This window comes from Cyprinus carpio, chromosome A16, assembly GCF_018340385.1.
Source record: "Cyprinus carpio isolate SPL01 chromosome A16, ASM1834038v1, whole genome shotgun sequence".
NCBI lineage: Eukaryota > Metazoa > Chordata > Actinopteri > Cypriniformes > Cyprinidae > Cyprinus > Cyprinus carpio.
This window is the reverse complement of record NC_056587.1, coordinates 15,322,220-15,341,178: the sequence shown is the minus strand read 5'-3', so window position 1 is coordinate 15,341,178 and position 18,959 is coordinate 15,322,220. Positions and strand designations below refer to the sequence as shown.

Here is an 18,959-nt window from a genome sequence, read left to right as displayed (position 1 = left end):
GCTTCTTTTAGATTCCTACATGTGCTAGTTGTAATAAGATATAGGCACAAGGTGAAATGTGCTAGAATGTTTACGATCACATAATCAAGAATTATCCTGAGAGCAAAGCTTCTGAAAAAACTACTTTATTGTTGGATGGGTTAATAAACAAACCACTATTTGCTTTTCGTTCTATCCCTAAATCTGTCCATGTTTAATACATCTGACATATATACAGATGATAAGAATGTGATCAATTTCTTAGAAAAACACAGCAATGTATATCCTCTGAGACTGTTTTTCTTGATAATTCCTTTTCCAAGAACACAAAACGGCTGGTAAATAAATCTTCTGATGCAAATCATGTAATTTGCCTTGACAATAGCTCTGACATGACTTCACATCTGCGGCCTCTGCACTGGTGAGAGTTTGGGGCCGCAGGTATCACCACTAGGTGGAGTGCTTACAATCAGGAAGAGTGTAGGAGGTTTGACATAGTAAGTGGCGGTTGTTTAGTCCAACCAGCCGAACACTTTTCGTCCCCCAACCTTCTTGCCACTTCATCATCTTTTCCTTCTGGTGAAGGGTCTTTTTCAGTGCAATCACTGCATAAAACACATACACAAGACAGTCTGAGTTTATAAATTATTGACAAAGTGTCAAATGATTGCATTTACCTGAAGTAGCAGCCAGACTTCCTCTCTAAGCCCTCAGTGACAGCGCAGTAGATAGAGGTCTGTGCACCCTGCCAGGGAGTTTTCATCAGCAGCATACAGGGCAGAGACAGTATAGTCTTCAGTATTGGGTACCATGCCAGAACATGGCGATTCAGCTCTGTTCGAATCACTCCTGATGCAGGCGTACACGTAAGACTCCTGTACCTGTGGAAGCATCCATTGAAATATAAACACACACAAACAAAATGTATTCATGTAAATGCTTTATTTGTATATGATCTTGTAAAAACTGGATTACACATGGACAATGACACAGTATGAGATATTGTTTACTTTTTTGCTCAAAATAAACAAAGAAACTTTGTTAGTTTATTAATTGTTTGCTATACTATATCAAAACTTGCAGTATAAATCTTACCTTTCATTTCTCCGTGCAAGTTCTCTAGAGAAAAGCACATTGGCCAGCTTACTCTGTTTATAGCTGAGCAAAGAACTGTAAGGCCTTTTGTCAAAGAACAGGTCATCAAATTCAATCTTTCCTGTAGGAAAACAGAGAAAAATATGGTAATATATTGACCTCAAAAAGTTCACGTCCTGTTCAATAGTTTATGGATCAGAAAAGATTATTTTGTAAGAGAATACTTCTGAAATTAATGCAATAAAATGAATTTACTAGTTATTAAAATAATCCTGGAAAAAGGTTTCAACGTTTCCACAAAAAAAAAAAAAAAAAAAAAAAAATACTAAGCAGCACAACTGTTTTGAACATTAATAATAATAATAATAAGAAATGTTTCTTGTGCTCCAAAACAGTATATTAGAGTGATTTCTGAAGGATCATGTGACCCTGAATACTGAAAAAAAAGGCTGCTGAAAATTAAGCCTTGCCCAATTATATTTAATTATATTGAGATAAACAGTTATTTTAATGATATTTTTAAAGTATTAACTGTTTTACTGTATTTTTGATCAAAATTACAGACTACCAACTCTTTTGAAATAGTAGCGTAATTTTTCCATAAATACAAGCAAAGAAATAATATAGTCTGGTCGGAAAACAGGTTTAAAAATATTTTCTGATTTTTAAATCAAAAGAAATTACCCACCAACGTGTGCAATAATGGACCCATTCACTACACGGCTGGGGGAGGATCTCTTTAGCATTCCTAACAGTAGATCGGTCATAAGAAAGTGTCCCCCCAGTGATTGACAGCCAGCTGTGTCTCAAAGCCATCCTCTGTAATACACTTTGGACCATCAGCACACCTGTCAGAAAGAAATAAAATAAAATAAATTTTAAGATCTGTCTCTGTACCCCTTGTTTTTAAAAATGAAAGCAAACTATGATGACCCACAGTGTGACTCACCTGCATTGTTGTATAGTATAGTCCAGTCGTTCTTCTGTTGCTATGAACTCTTTGGCAAATTCTGAAACAGAACCGAATAGAGAGAGGCCAGATTTAAGTGTTTGCTGACTACATTGCCATTTTCCTGTGGAGCGGCGGATATACTCCGCAGAATTCTCGGCACGAGTCAGGTCCCGGCAGGCCATCACTACCCGAGCCCCTAAATGCACACACATTCACACTTCCATGTAAAAAGTAAGGGAATTAAAAGATGAGGACCTAAATAATATGCCGTACCTCTACGAGGCCATATCTTTTGCAGTTTCCTTGCCAATCCCAGTGTTAGCACCAGTCAATCACAACTGTCCTTCCAATCTAGACGAGCACAGCTTTTTGCAGACACCACCAGCTATCCATTCCGCAGCAGCATGAAAGCCTGTATGGGAGATGGAATTAAAGCTACATACCCAATGCTTAAAAGATTTTAAAATATATACTCAGTTCTAGAATCTTAAAAAAAAAAAATTAGCATTTTTTTCTTTTACTGGTAATATTGATACAGGCATATGTGTATCCTATAGCTACACACACTACTGTTCATGTTCAGGCTTGGTCTCTAAGGCTGCATAGTAATACTAAATATGGTACATTTATTACATTGTAAATAAAACTGTTTTCTATTTTAATATATTTTCAAATGTAATGTATTCCTGTGATGGCTATAAGCAGCAGCAGCCATTACTCAAGTCCTCAATGTCACGTGATCTTTCAGAAATAATTCTAATATGCTGATTTGATGCCTGCAATTTTTAGAAACTGTGAGTACAATCGCGTAATAGAATGTTTCGAAAGAACAACATTATTTTAAATGTAGCTTAAATCTTTTAATAACATAATAAATGTATTTTTTTAAAGCTTTCATTGCTAAATTAAACTAATTTTTTCATTCATAATAATTGTTTCACCACCTTAAGAGGCTTTAATTTTTATTTTAAATGAAGGTTAAAGATTTATAATAAAGATTCTAAAGATGGTAAACAATACATGTAACTTACTGATTGCCGCCAGCGCGATGACAACGCCATAATAATTCCCTCGATCAGCTGATGTGACTTGATCACTCATCTCTCGTGAACGTCTACAAAATACAGAATAAATCTGGATGAATGTCACATTAAAATCCTCTCTGTGCAGATTGCTATATATATAAGGCTTAAGCAACTTAACAGCTTAGTACCTGTTGTACACTTCGCCAAAGGCTGATTATGCGCGCCTCATAAACATTTACAACAGATTTCTAAATGCTCCATGATATGAAGCGACGTTTATCTCAGAATCACAATAAGAAAATAAGTTTATCGCATGAATATAAGTGGTCAGATCAGATGGTATATGTATTAATATCCAGAGTTTAGACTACAGCCTTGTAATGAAAATGGGAATGTTGACAAATAATGCACACATATTGGTGGCGCATTAACAATGGGCGTAAGTAACGCACACGCACTCTGTAAAACTGTAAAGAATTGTTTTATTATTATTATTATTATTATTATTATTATTATTATTATTATTATTATTATTATTATTATTATTGCAACCGTGAGTTATCGTTACGATTCCGATGCTTCTTTCTTTTTTTATCGCATGTAATAAAATCAGCAGTGATCTGTTGCATAATGATTTAACCAGAACATATATCATAGATCAGAAATAAATGTATTATTTAAAAAAAAAAAAAAAAAATTTGCAAAAGGTGTTTATTTTGTAATGTGGTTTCACAGTTTTAAGAGGCGACAAAAGTGCAATACAATAATTAAATATTTTTATTTAACTATAAATTAAGTAAAATGTTAGACAAACAAAATATGAAGACCATATGAAGAACCATTCAGAAACTGTATTGATTTAAGTCAAACATTGTACAGTTCTTGGTGAAGTCGATAACCACTCCTTCTGACTTTCGAAAAATAATCGGTTCTGTCCACATTGGCGGAAGACCGCACGTTCGAGAACCGGGTAATGGAACAGAAGGTCTTTAAAATCATTGGTTTCCGGTATGTTGTAGTACCTATTGTGAAAAAGTACGGGTTTTTGTTTCCTAACCATATCAGTGCTTTGTGCATGTGTTTTTTTTTTGTTTGTTTTTTGCCAATATTTTCATATAGGAGATATTTTGAGTAATAATCAATAACTGATCATCAAGAATTGTGTTAAAAAAAGACCAATCTATGATGGTCTTGATAGTTTATCTGCAAAACACCAGCAAAATGCCAACACTAGCTGCTTTCTACTAGTAATCCAGCAGTTGGTTAAACAATGCAAAATGTTGTCGTTTCAAGGAAGGAAGCCATTTTCTTGTTCCAGTAACCACTCCTCCTTATTTCAGAGATTACAACCAATCAGAGCTCAGAATCCATAACAGGAAGTGGCGTTTTGAGCGCATCAACCAATCGCTGCCGCAGAAAGAGCAGAACCTCTGCCCATTTAGCGCACTTATTCGTCTCGTCTGTGACGTACCGGCAGGCTTTGTGTTCTTTCAATATATCACATTGAGTATATTTCCATATAGACTATAATCCGGTAAGTATTATTTATAAATTCGCCCATATTCGTTGTATTCGCGCTTTAATTCAAGCATTAGATGATCGTCATTTATTATGTGCGCAGAGGACAGTATGCGGAGTGCGCACTTAGTAGGCGCCGTGCGAGGGGGTTGCTGCTGCATAATTTGTGACCGAGTATTTGTAATAAACATCGCGCTGGCTCTCGTTCCGACCCACTTTGGATTTTCATCCTCAGTTATTGTTATTGTACACGTATCTAAGGCTTGTGCTTTTGTTTAGATCTGTCAAATCGTCCAGTCTGACGCGCTGGATGTAATGGCACAGGAACTACTTTTCTCTTTGCAATGAAACCACATTGCGCGTACTTACACAATATATTGAGGGCTCTTCTGTAGTGATACGGCGGCGCACTGAATATCAAACCCATTTTAATGCAGCATATATTTAACAATTTTCTACAAATGTATGTAAAGACAAAATGTGGTTTTACTCACACGTTAATGTATTTATGTCATTTGCAGGATGAGGTGGTTTTGTAAACGCCAGCCTTGACATTGAAACCGGTCCGAGCTGAATGCTGTCAGAGCGCGGTGAATATTGTGAGGGTCTTCATTTCAAACATGAATTCACCTGTGCAATAAAATGCCATTATTGTATTTTTTCCACGTTGACTGTAAAGGCATGTTTACTGTTTCACATGTTCACTACACAAATGCGTAGCTCAATAAACATTTTGTATTTCAGAAACATGGATGCGGATTTGTTTATGGAGTGTGAGGAGGAGGAGCTGGAACCATGGCAACAGCAACATTCAATGGATGATTCAGTGGGAAATGCTGAAAGCAGTGCTCCCACTGGTGTGCAATTTTATAGATTTTTCTGTAACATTTCATTTGTAGATAGATTTATATTTATTTATGCATATGTAGATACCTAATGTATCTAATAAACATTTTCTTTTAATAATTATTCTTTATTTTAATACCATTATACTGAATAAAACCTGTTCTTCTCCGCTGTTTAGTGTCTTCCACTCCCTCAACGGTGGTTGATATTCCAGCTGAGCCTAAAACCGTGGTGATCCCAAACTTACCACCTGTAGTAAACACAGCAAACACGGTTCCGCTGATCACAAACGCATGTAAGTATTTGTTCCTTATAGCACTGTTGAGTGACTATCAGTTATTTTGGCTATTTAAGGAATATTCTGTGATTATTAACTCATCCTCATGTTGTTCCAATGACATCCTCCTTTTGTTGAACACAAACAAATGAGAAAATAATGTCTCGGCTGCTCTTTTTTCGTTTAATGAAAGTGAATCAGGACTGGGGTTGTCAAGCTCTAAAATGACAAAAACATATAAAAGTATCAAATAGTTCATGAATTGTGCACTATAAATTTCAAGTGTTCCTGTGGCTCAGCGGTAGAGTATTGCGTTAGCAGCGCAAAAGGTTGTGGGTTCGATTCCCAGGGAACACATGTTAGGTAAAAAATGTTAGCCTGAATGCACTGTAAGTCGCTTTGGATATAAGCGTCTGCTAAATGCTTTGTGTAAGTGACAGACTGAAATTCAACTCGCTATATCACATAATCCACATCGAAACTCCGAAAGGGAGCACCAAAAGTACTATTAACTACAAAAAAGGTACATCAGTGCCAACGCCACCATCTTACATTTTTTTTCTGCACTATTCCTTTAATCGGTAATTTTATTCTTTCAGTGACTCAACGTGTAGTTCCTGCTGCTGTGCCGGCGGATATTCCTAAAGCAGTGCAAGGGCAGCAGGTCTTCTTGGCTCCGGGAGGAGGAGGGCTTGGCACTGTGGCTCTGTCACAGGTTCTCCTGCCTGGCACAACTCATATTGCCAATGGCACCAACAGCCAGCCCATTTACTTTACTACACAGGTGCTGCCATCCCCCCTCATTTCCCTGCTCATTTCTGGTCACTTTCAACTTTTCTTCTATTAATCAAAGTGCTTCCTATTGTGTATGATTTGTGGTCTTCCTGTCCAGAATATCCATCCTGTCCGGCCTGGCCAGAGCCCAATGAGTTTGGTGCTGAATGTCCAACAAGGCCAGACTGTTCGACCCATTACACTAGTCCAAGGGTATGTTAATGTACTACTTACACTTGCTCTGGACTAGCTTATTTTGCAGGATTTTTTTGCTTATTGATAAACAATGTTTTCTTTTGATCTATTTTCAGCACCTGGCACACACATTTTCAAACCAGCTGTTGGAGCAACCCAAATAATTACCCAGCCAGCTCAAAAAAGGACTGGAGCTCCGGTTGCAAACAGGGTCCAAACACCCAGCACTTTTAGCACTGTGCAGATCCCTGCTACTCTCACTATTCGTACCACAACAGCAGTCACCCCGCCTACCGTGTCCTCTACAACCCTTTCCCAGCCCTCCACAGCACGAACCACAACTAAAATTGGTAAGATGCTCCTGTTGAGAACAGTTATCTTACTGTTATTAAAATAATTCAATTATTACAGAAATAAAATTATTACAGAAATCTCTTTTTTAGATAATGGTTTGTATTTTTAAGAAACAGTGAAGTTATCGGGAAATGATTTAAATATGAATTATATTAAAATTGCATTTAAAAATGTTTTGCACATTCATTGTTCACAAGATAAAATCATGTAAACAGGTATTTCCTATTATAACTGTTACTATATCATGTATTTATCACAGCTTGAACACTGTATTGACCAATCAGCATCAATAACTGCAATTATCAGTATTAAAATTGTGTTAATTTCTATTTACAGTGACAATAAAGCCAGGAAATGGACCCTTGGACATGCAAAATATAATGAGCCTTGTGAAATCCGTGAACCTTCCTGGTGGGGCTCAAGCACAGACATTTGTTGTCATGAGCAATCAAAAGACCAACAACAGCCCTATTTTTTCGACTGCTGTACCTGTCATGACACAAAGTGCTGTCCAGAGTAAGTAGGTTGTTCTTACAGTGCATTTTTGATAGTTACTGTCAAACTAGAGTACAGCCACACTGTCTTGTTTTCTCTCTTTTCTTTGTAGCAATCCCTATTACACATACAACACCATCAACAACCTCTCATTTGTGTCCTCGTTGTGGAGCTCAGTTCAAAATGATTGAGGCTCTACGGAGTCATATGTGTGTAAGTATACACTTTTTTTTTGAAGATCCTATTTACATGTGTTTGTGTTTTGGTGATTAAAAGTGGTCAATTAATCTCCTTCTCCCCTTTAGTTCTGCTGCCCAGGTCTGGTCCAGACTGACACAAGCAGCACTGCAACTGCTGTGTGAACACCCCAGCCACACCACCTAAAAGCGTCTCTGTTGTGCCCATTATCAAGCTGGATAGCCCACCTACAAAAGACTGGAGATACCCAGAACAGACTTGTCATGCTGGTCGATGATTTCTACTATGGTACATTTGAGGGGAATCGAGTCTATGCACCAATGGACAACTCAAAAGAACCGTTATCATTCAAATGCCTCACCTGCCACAAGAGACTGAAGAATAATATTAGGTACGTTGATGGAGAGGCAAGTTAGGATGGGAATTATTGGTATATATGTCTAGTTGCAGTTGATAGGATTCATTATTAAGTGTTTGTTGTGCTTGCAGACTTATGAACCATATGAGGTACCATGTTGAGCTGGAGCAGCAAAATGGGGAGATGGACACACACACGTCCTGCCTGCTGCACTGTTTCCGCCGCTTTCCCACACCATTTCGTCTACAATGCCACCTGGAGAGTGCTTCACACCTCTATTGAGACATCTAGTAAGAGCAAATTTCCAGTTCAATCTTTAATCTTTGAAGCATACACTTCCGGTCAAAAGTAAGGGGTCTATACTTTTTTTATTTTATTTATGTATTTATTTATTTGTATGATTTTGAAAGAAGTATCTTATGCTCACCAAGTCTGCATTTAAAAACAGTAGTATTGTAAAATATTATTACAATTTTATAATAACTATTCTCTAATTTAATGTATTTTGAATGGTAGTGTACAGATGTACTGTATTTGTTTGTTAACCAGAATTATACAAAGATGTATACTACATATTATGTTTAATCAATATATTAATCCAGTTATAGATGGGCTGTGATATATTTTAATCAAGATTATTCCTGTTTAATCAATTTAACTTTATTCAACTGCTCTCAAATCATTGGATTTTGCAGTAGTACTTCCCACAATGGAGTTGCCAACCAGTATTTCTGTAAAGCACTTTTCTGTTTTCCCTATACCGTAATATTCTTATGCTCAAGCAACACTAGCAGCTTTCCTCCCAGAGAATCAGGTCATACATGCACAAATAAAGTTCTACATTTAGCTTTCTAGAGGTTGTAATGTTCATCAATCCACTCTTTGTCCCAAAAAAAAAAGTAAATTGTGCAGTATTTTGTTAGCAACCGGTTGGTGTCAGATTAAAAAAAAAAAAAACAACAAGAAAAAACAGTGAGCTTGCAAGACTGGTTATGCTGGTAAGAGCATATGCAGATAGCATCTTCAACAGATACAACACTCTTGCTATGTGCACCAGTTTATTTGACTAAATTCAAACTTGAAAGGGCCACTGGGCCAACGTTTTGTAACAGCCAACTTTCATATCTTTTTTTTTCACAAGGCTCTTAGTGCCATACAATGCCTCTATGACTGTAAAACTGCAGTAATTCATTTGTTATTTGATTTAGTGGTTATGTTTTTCTGTTCAGCAAAGTGTAAGATATGTGAGTGGTCCTTTGAGAGTGAGCCAGTGTTCCTGCAGCACATGAAGAACACCCACAAACCTGGAGAGATGCCTTATGTGTGCCAGGTACATTGAGAGCAAATCATGTTATTACCAGTCTCCATCTATAGCCGCTTTTCCACCATTGTGCCAAGTCTTTCTTATTCCATGCCTATCCAGCTCAGCCGGTACATATATAGTATCATTATCCACTGTGGCGGTGATAACAGAGCTTGTAATACAGATGTGCCAATCGATGTCTTGGTAACGTAAATGTTTACATAAAGTATGCGATGGAGGACCAAGCTCGAGTGGAAATATAACTGGAACCAGTCCTAACTGTTTGTAGAACTGTTCGGCCCAACAGTGGAAAAGCAGATTTTCATTGTATAATAGTGTCTCAGAGTCTATAATGTCTTGACACTTTCAGGTGTGTGAATATCGGTCCTCCTTCTACTCGGATGTGTTTAACCACTTTCGTACATGGCATGAGGATACCCGCCACCTCCTGTGCCAGTACTGCCTTAAGGTTTTCAAGCATTCCACAAGTTACCAGCAGCACTATGTTCGTCACCAGGTGAGCATAAATCATAAGGTCATGAAAGATAAATAGAGACAAAAAAAAGTTGTGCTCCTGTATTTCTTATTGCTTGACCCAATAGACATAAACAGATATTTTTTGTTCTCCAGAAGTCCACAGTTTACCACTGTAACAAATGCCGTCTTCAGTTCCTGTTCACGAAAGACAAAGTTGAGCATAAAATCAATCACCACAGGACTTTCCGAAAACCTTGTGAATTGGAGGGGCTCCAGCCTGGGACAAAAGTAAAATATTTGTCTGTTTGTTTGTTTGAAAGCAAGTTCAACAGGTGCAACAATGTGTTTTATGAATGTTTTATGTCATCTCCTTATTCCCAGGTGACGATTAGGGCATATGTTGGGCTTAAGAAGTCACCAGGTCAGGCATCTTCAAAAACATCCACTAACTTTCAGAAGAATAGTAATAGCAGTTCACAAACTTGTAGTGGTGACCAGCAATCACAACGACATGGACCTGGGAAGAAACAGGTCAGCAAGATGTTTGACTTCTTGTCCAAGTTCCAAGAGCAGAGGTAAGCCCATTCTGCATTTTAACAGATATGTTGATCCATTTCAAATGGAAATCAGAAATTTGAAGTATGTACTTTTTGGTCTTCCTCTCTCCAGGACACTTTTGGACAGACATAAGTGTGTGGAGTGCACTTTTGACATCCCAGACTTTGCAAATCACTACCCTACTTATGTTCACTGCTCACTCTGCTTCTATAGCACTTGCTGTTCTCGTGCTTATGCAAACCACATGATCAAGTAAGTGAAGTCATATGTCTTTCTTTATATCCTCTTACACTAAAATGATCAATCTCTAAATGAAAAAATTGTGCCACTTGAAACTGGAAGATAAAGTTTAGTGTGGTAAATTTTAGTTTGGTATGGCAGATAATCAGTGTGACAACATACTGATTGCAGTTCATTTATTTCAGCAGTCACGTTCCTGGAAGAGTCCCAAAAAAAAAAAGAAAAAAGCATCTAAAAAGGGGCCACCAAGGTAATATATTTTCAATTTTGAGTTGTATTTTTTTATACAATCTGAAACTGTTGCTTATGGCTGTTTTGTTGCTCTTTTGTAGTGGTGTGAAGCTGAGCTGTGCAGGTTGTGAATACTCCACTGCTCTAGGGAACTTGATGGCCAAACATCTCATTAAGTTCCCTACTCACTCCTACTGTATCTTCACTCGTAAAGGTGGGTGTTCTCCAACTCAACAGAACATTAACGCATGTGTGTGTTTTACTGAGTCTTTAAAACTCATTATGAAAAAATTGTCTTACTGCATGGTCCCCTAACCTGCATGCTCAAATTTCTCTCTCTGCTTCCTTTCCCCTGTAGTTACAGTGCATTCAACTCTATTGTAGGTGTCATTATTTGCATGATTATAGTAATAATATAGTGTAGACACAAAGTAACAATACCTTCAAACTAGGGCTGGGGGCGATATATCGCATGCGATTGTCACGCGCATTTCATCAGTAAAGCCGGTTCCCTGATTAGCGCTAAATTGCCATCACCTGCTTTCAAATGGAGCAGCATTTAATAGATAGAGCCGTAGATCACTGACAAGCTACGCAATATCGCGTTCATTATCGAAGGCGATTCATGTGCGATAATGAACGCGATATTGCATAGCTTGTCAGTGATCTACGGCTCTGTCTATTAAATGCCGCTCCATTTGAAAGCAGGTGATGGCAATTTAGCGGCAATCAGGGAACCGGCTTTACTGACAAAATGCGCGTGACAATCGCATGCGATATATCGCCCAAGCCCTAGTTCAAACTAAACTGCTACTGTAAAACTTATCAGTACAAAATATCACTGTAAATTACATTTACTTAACAACAAGGGTCCAAAATGACTTGAAGTGCCAATGGATGATGTAAAACCGTTTTGGGGAAATAAATAAAAAATGTTCTTTTTTTGAAATACTGAAGAAATACAATTTACAATTTTTTACAGTTTAATTCGCAATGTTACACCTGTTACTGTATAACTGCCGGATTACCTTTTTTCAGTAAATGTAAGGCATCTGCTATTGACCCATTCAATAACTTTTTGTTTTTAATCAATATTTACAGGCTTAATTTAAACAGTGTGTAGTAATTGTGTCAGTTCAGATCTTTGTTGGATTAAACTCTTTTGACAGTAGATTTCTAACATCAGAGCATCTTAACATTGTACATGTGCAAACTGTTAATCTTAAGGCTTGATTTACACACTGTATATATGTATTTTCACAGCATGATGTTATTTATTGTGATGATAGACACCTACAATAAAGAAGAATTTTTTTAATAAATATTTTTTCTATGCATTCTTAGCTACACTCAAACATTACAGATTGCTTACAACATTTTCAAAGTGGCCAGTTCTTGAGTAATAGCCCACATGTGATACACAACACTCACAGGTCTTGGGTATGAGCTCAAGATGTCCATTGTCAAAATTGACAAACGTGGGCCTTTTGAACTTGGTGTGACTCTACAGGATTTACTGGCATGTGTTTTTGCGAGAGCACTCTGGATGAGTAAATGAGTATACACAAAACCTACTGCACACCACCTGAACTGGAGATTGTCAGAAGAAATACAAAAAAAAACCTAAATGGAGTAATTTAGAAACATGACAATAACGACAAGGACTATCCATCGAGGAATTATCTGCTGCTTCTGAGCTGCTTATTGTTTTCTGTTTTCAAAAAGCTAACTGACCTATCAGAACCACATATACATTGAGCATGGTGTTATAAAATGGATTTATTGGTGATAGTAGAGACTCCAAGGAGGAGACTAACTCTGTGTTCCTGTAATCCCTCCCCTCCCCTACAGAGTGTTTTTGGAGACAGATATTGAGTTCTGCCAGGTTGAGGAGGAGGTGGAGGGTCCACAAAGGGGATGAAGCTAGTTGATGTTGGGACACAGCCTGACTGGTTGTCCATGAAGCAGTGGAGTGTGCCCAAAGAGGAAAGGAACTGTGCCAGAATTTATGGACAGTTGTGGCCCACAGCATATAATGACCAGAATAATGATGTCCTCGAATACTTCCAGCTTCTTTTTTCCCAACATCCTTTTTGAGGCAGATCGTTTTTTGAGACCAATGCCTAGGCCCCTTACTGCTGCTCTTTGGGGGCAGGGGGACCCTTCCTGGAAACCTGTGTCCATAGAGGAAGTCAAAAGGCTTCTTTGGTCTCTCTATATCCTCATGGGAATTCAGGGCTTGGGGGAGCCAGAGTTATACTGGTCCTGGGACCATCACCATGGCCGCTATGGCTCCAGGACATGGGAGCTCTTTTACAGGACCATGTCAGTCAAACGCTTCAAGCAGATTGGCGCTCACATCCGAATGAGCAGCATGCTTGTGGAGAACGATATCCAGCGTGCTGACAAGTTGTCCTTTTTTCAACCAATGCTGAGCATCCTGCAGACAAGTATGCAAGAGGCCTACAAACCAATAAATGTCTGACAGTTTGATCAAGCTTTTTCTACCAAAACAACGACAAGGGAAATAGCTCAGGAGAAGAGTAAAAATTCCCAACCGAGGATATTGGCTACTGTGTACTCAAAGTCAGGCTACTGCCATAAACTGCTGGTCTTAAACGCGACAGGAGAAACACAAAGACTTGGGAAAATCAGTTATGTACCTCAACTCATAGAGGGACTTTGAAGGTAAACATCACCACATTTTCTTGTCCAGCTCACTTGTGTCTGTGCCACTCATGAAGGAGCTGTATGACCATTGGAATATATAGCTCCAGCTCCGTCCTCCCTCAAAGTCCAATTTTGCCCAAGGAGTTTTGGAATGAACCTCCGCTGAACAATCAAGGTGATTTCCAACAGTATGAATTCACCCCGCTTCTCGCCACCAGATGGGAGAGATAACAAGCAGCTGGTATGTCTCTCCACAAATGCTGATGCAGGCCATCCAGACGTGGTGTGGAGGAGATCTCCACTAAGATAGGCGAGCTTTGTGCCCGTTGAAAGACCCCAGGCCTTCAAGCTCCTCCAGGACAACATGCGTGTGGGGACATCTGTAATCAGCTGCTGACGTGCAACCAACTCGGCGGGTTGGTTCTCGACACCAATTGGCAGCGTCTCTTTTGGTTCCTTGTCAACTTGAGCATCATCAACTCTTTCATTGTCCTAAGGGAAACCCGCAAAGACAACCCACCCGGGTGGTTTCCGAGGGGGCATTTCTCACAGGCCATCTACCGTAAAACGTCTGGGGTACCAGCTGGCCAAGTGTGGCGAAAGATATGCTCGCCAGAACCAAGTCCATGATAGCATGCTTGAGCAGCAGATTGTAAAAAAAGAAAATCCGGAGACACAAGAAGGGGTCAGACATCGATTAGCCAAAATTACTCGTAGGACAAGGAGATGTAAAGTTTGCAACCAGACAAAAACATGCGTTCGTGAGAGTGTATATGGCTGCACAGCCTGCCTAGTGAATCTGTGCAAACCGTTCTTGCTGCTTCTGGGACTACCATGGTTTCTCACCCAATTTCCAAGGTTATAAAGCTCAAATACTGACATTAAATATTAATCAATATATTTCTGAATGCTTGCTCTCTGTTCAGATGTTGCATAAAATGAAAGAATTTACTGTTTTCAAACAGCTTTTTTAATTGGCATGTATTCATTTGAAGTGATAATGCATTTCTATTATATATTTTTAACAGGAAAGATATAACATCAACACATTGTTTACATTGTCCCAGATTATTATAATTTGTTCATTTTTTCCTCTACAGGTAACCCAAAAGTTGGATTCATTGACACCAAGAGGTACATATTTTAGAAATCAAAGTTGGTTTCAGAAATACTTTATAACTCAGACAATTGTATGATAGAAATTTGCAATCTGTGATAGATAAATTCAAAAATGTGTTGTACAAACATTTTAGTTACACCTAATTTAACATTTAATTTCAGAGTTATTGCATGCACTTTTTTAAAAAATAAATTTAAATGTAAAAGTTATGAAAAACTATGCAGCTAGCAGTTAAGTTAGGCAAAGGTTGCCACATTTTTCATGTTATACAGATTCTGGAAAGTGACGCACTATTTCCCTTTCAGGGAAGGCACAGAGCCTGGACTTAATATAGAACTGAAATGTTGGAAAGAGGGCTGCACAGGTCTTCAGTGGATGTCAAAAACTCATGCAGCGCCGATGCTGGTCTGGTTGAAGACGTAGACCAAGAAATGGCCCCTCTGGAAGATGAAGACACTGACTCTGAGATGACTGAAAGTGATGAAGACATGCCACGTGAAACAGTGGCTAGAAAGAAGGCTGAGGTAACAGTAACCAATACACTTTCACAACCTGTGAAAAACAGAGAGGAGACTATGTCTATACATCAACGTCGAATACTACTCCTTGCACTGTGCTCCGGGGTCCAGAAAGCGGGTAAAGAAATGGACCACCAAACCTCAGCTCATCAAAACCTGGCTTCAGGACAAAGAGAATCAATTAAATGAATGCAGCAGCAGGAGCTGTGGAGAGGCCATTGATCGTTCTAGTGGAGTGGGTTTTTGACTCAACGGGAACAGCAGCGTCCTATCAGTGAGGCGAAACTATTTGAAAAAGCTTCGGAGCTCCAAAGCCAAACCAACGAGAACAATTCTTTCCGTATTTCATACGAGTGGGCCGTGAGCTTCATGATGCTGCACCAGTTGGGCTTGGATACCCCTTTCACAGTATATCGGGAACTCCCTAATGCCATGGAGCAAAACTGCCATCACTTCACAGAGTTTGGTGCACAGTAAAATAAAGGCAAACAACATTCAACAGTGTGTCTTTGGTGCTATGGACCAGCTTTCTGTTTTTTGTGGACTTCAAAAATGCTGAATGAGAATACCAGAATAAGCAGAGAGTCTGCTTTCCAATTTACGGGGTTTTTTGGGAAGCCTTTCATAAAAATTTACCTTTCAATGCTCGCAAATGGTACAATGCTACCTGCAGTGCTCTTCACAACTCACTCCCCAAGCATGCTGAGCAGAAGCCCACCAGACTCAATCCTGCTTATGGCCAAAGAGGAAGGTTTCAGCACAGCGGAAGAGCTAGAAATTTGGGCCACCAAAGTGTGGAAGCAGCATCTCGACTCCGAGAATGAAACTGATGCCCTACTGGTTTTATGGATAGTCCATCATAGCCAAACTTATGAGAGCATCATATCTACAGTCAGTAGTACCAAAACCTTCCCCGCCTTAGTTCCAGCTGGCTGTACGGCCAGACATCAACCTCTAGAGATGTGTGTACGCCCTGTGCTGCAAGGTTATTTCTAGCTCATTGGGCACAACAACCCAGCGATGGTGGCTCTGGGGTTCAGCGTGAAGATCTGGTGGAGCTTTTTCGTATCCTGGTTGGAAGAGGCCATGTCTTGCTTCTCTTGTAGGCCTGAATTTATTCACAACTCGTTCTGCTTTGGCTCGCCTGCTTCCTGATCAGGAAGCACATGCAAATTTGCCTGGTACACCCTTTGGAGCTGTTAATAAACTGTCTGAGGCCACACTTGAACCTGAAGTTGTAGATCTAGAGTCAGCAGCAGAAGAAGAAGAGCCAATGGACACACATACTGTAGACAAAGTGAGTCCAAGTAACTGAGAAAATTGATTTGACACAGGAGCCAGAGGACGCCGAAAATGAAGAAGTCAGTGAAACAAAAGATGAAGATGCAATGCCAATTGAAATAAAAAAGACAATGCAACAAAAGGAAAAAACTGATGAATGTTTGGAAATTGCAAGTGAATCCACAGATTTCTCACATTCATCCCCTGAATTTTAAAATATTTTTTTAATCCTAAATAATGTATAGATTTACAGGATAGACATTGCATTATTGACTTTTGCAAGGTTTTCTACTGTTCGTTCTTTCTGTTTATTCACTAGCATAAAACAATCCAATAGTTCCCACAATGTTAGATTTTTTTGTCTATGGACAGATATTATTTAAATTCTATATCCTCAGAAAGTAAATCAGCATTTTTGTGCCATTCTAAAGCTGTAATGAGAACATTTTCATCAAGCCAGATTGAAGCTTACAGTGGTTCGCTTCATTTTTTTGTTTGCCTCTACACAACTGTACTACTCTCACAGTTTGTGTGGCTTCAGTTTTCCACGGCTGACTGGAGGATGGGTATTCACAAAGCATGTGTCGACAAAGTGCGAGACATAGCAGAAGGCAGAAGAATAATCTAACACTTGAAATGAAGAATCACTCAAATGCTATTTCGATACATGCTTTTTAAAATTGTTTAAAGAGGTCATATGATGCAATTTAAATTTTCCTTTCTCTTTGGAGTGTTACAAGGTCTTCATGCATAAAGAAGATCTGTAAAGTTGCAAAGACTAAAGTCTCAAAACCCAAAGAGGTATTCTTTATAAAAGTTAAGAGTCAACCATTCCTACCTAAAACGGCTCATCCTAACACCCCCCCCCACGTCTATGTCACGATGTGGGAGTATTTGCATAATGCCGCCCAAATGTTCATGCAAAGAAAGAATGCGTAACTTTTATTCTCGTTGCTGTTGCTGCCGCCACCATGTTGTGGAGATGCTGTGTGTTTCGTTGTGAAAGCGAAACTACTTTGTTTGGCCTTCCAAAAGAGAACACAACTAGAAATCAGTAGTTAGTTTGTAATTACAACACTGTTCCAAAACAGTTCAACCCAAATATTCAGATGTGTGCAGTGCATTTTAACAGAGGACGAGGACTGTTGTCTTGTGAGAGTAACCTACAATGCCGGTGTCTGTTTCTATAAAGTGGGGCAGTTCCAACTTTTGCAAGGACAGTCTGGCACTTCTGACTCACAGTCTGTAAGTACGTTTTCATATTTAAAGAATTTGCCACTTATGATTAAAACGCGAGTTTTGAGGAGTGTAGAGTAACGCATGTTGTTTGCCGTTTCTCAGATCACAAATGCAGACATGGTTTTATGTTTACGCAGCGTGATACACAACGCAAGGCGTAAAAACACAGTATAAGTCATTATAATCAGTAATTATGTCCCCACTGGATGCAACAAAAGCCTCATTTATGATTTTATTGTTTTTGGGTTGTCGAGCCAGTGTTCTGACCGGGACACGGCATCACAGTATGGTAAGGGGCGTGACATTTCTGACACACACTCTTGAGGAATTTGGCCAATCACAATGCATTTGATATCTGGCCAATCAGTGTACACCTCACTTTTCAGAACGATGAGCTTTTTAAAAATCGTTGCGTTTCAGAAAAGCGGGGCATAATGGGACAACAATAATGTATATTATGTGGAAAATAATGTGGTTTTTTTTAACCTAAAACCACATAAACGCATTGTATATCCTCAGAAAGTAAATCAGCATTTTTGCGCCATTCTAAAGCTGTAATGAGAACATTTTCATCAAGCCAGATTGAAGCTTACAATGGTTTGCTTCGTTTTTTTGTTTGCTTCTACACACAACTGTACTACTGAACACCAAATACACAAAATAATGTTTTTTTAGCAACGTCATATGACCCCTTTAATTTACTCTCTTGCGGTTGAATAGGGCATTACTGAACAATATAACTTTTATTCCATGTCTTAACATAGTCTGTTATTACATTTACATGGCTGTGCTAAAGTTCAGCATTATGGCTGGCAACAGACTCAGACTTTCTTGAAATTCTTCCATTTCGGTTATTTTTATCTACTTACAGACTGAAAAAAAAACAATGTGACACTTTGAAAAGTCATAGTATTGGTATTGCAGAAGCAGCAGTGAATGGAGTGGGATCAGTATGAATATTCATTATTGATTTCAGCATCTGAAATTACTGTAGCAACCACAGGATGGTATAACTACACTCCAGGTGCCATTCATTGACATTCAATTCAAAGACTTTCTGTAGCACATTATTGGTGCCCTTAAACATGTTTATAAAAAGGTGCTTACATTGATTTAATTTCTTTTTGCTGCAACAATTTTGTATATAATTTATATGAACTAAATACTGGGGCTTTATGTAAACAGTGTGATTATGAAGGTAAGTGGGAGTTGATATCACTGGGGGTCTTTTGGATGTTATTTTTTTGATGAAAATG

General features: G+C 38.7%; 1 pseudogene; it reads right to left on the bottom strand.

The window, feature by feature from the left end:
- Positions 1-429: 429 nt before the first annotated feature.
- On the bottom strand, positions 430-5,202 carry LOC122147937 (annotated as a pseudogene).
- Positions 5,203-18,959: the final 13,757 nt, after the last annotated feature.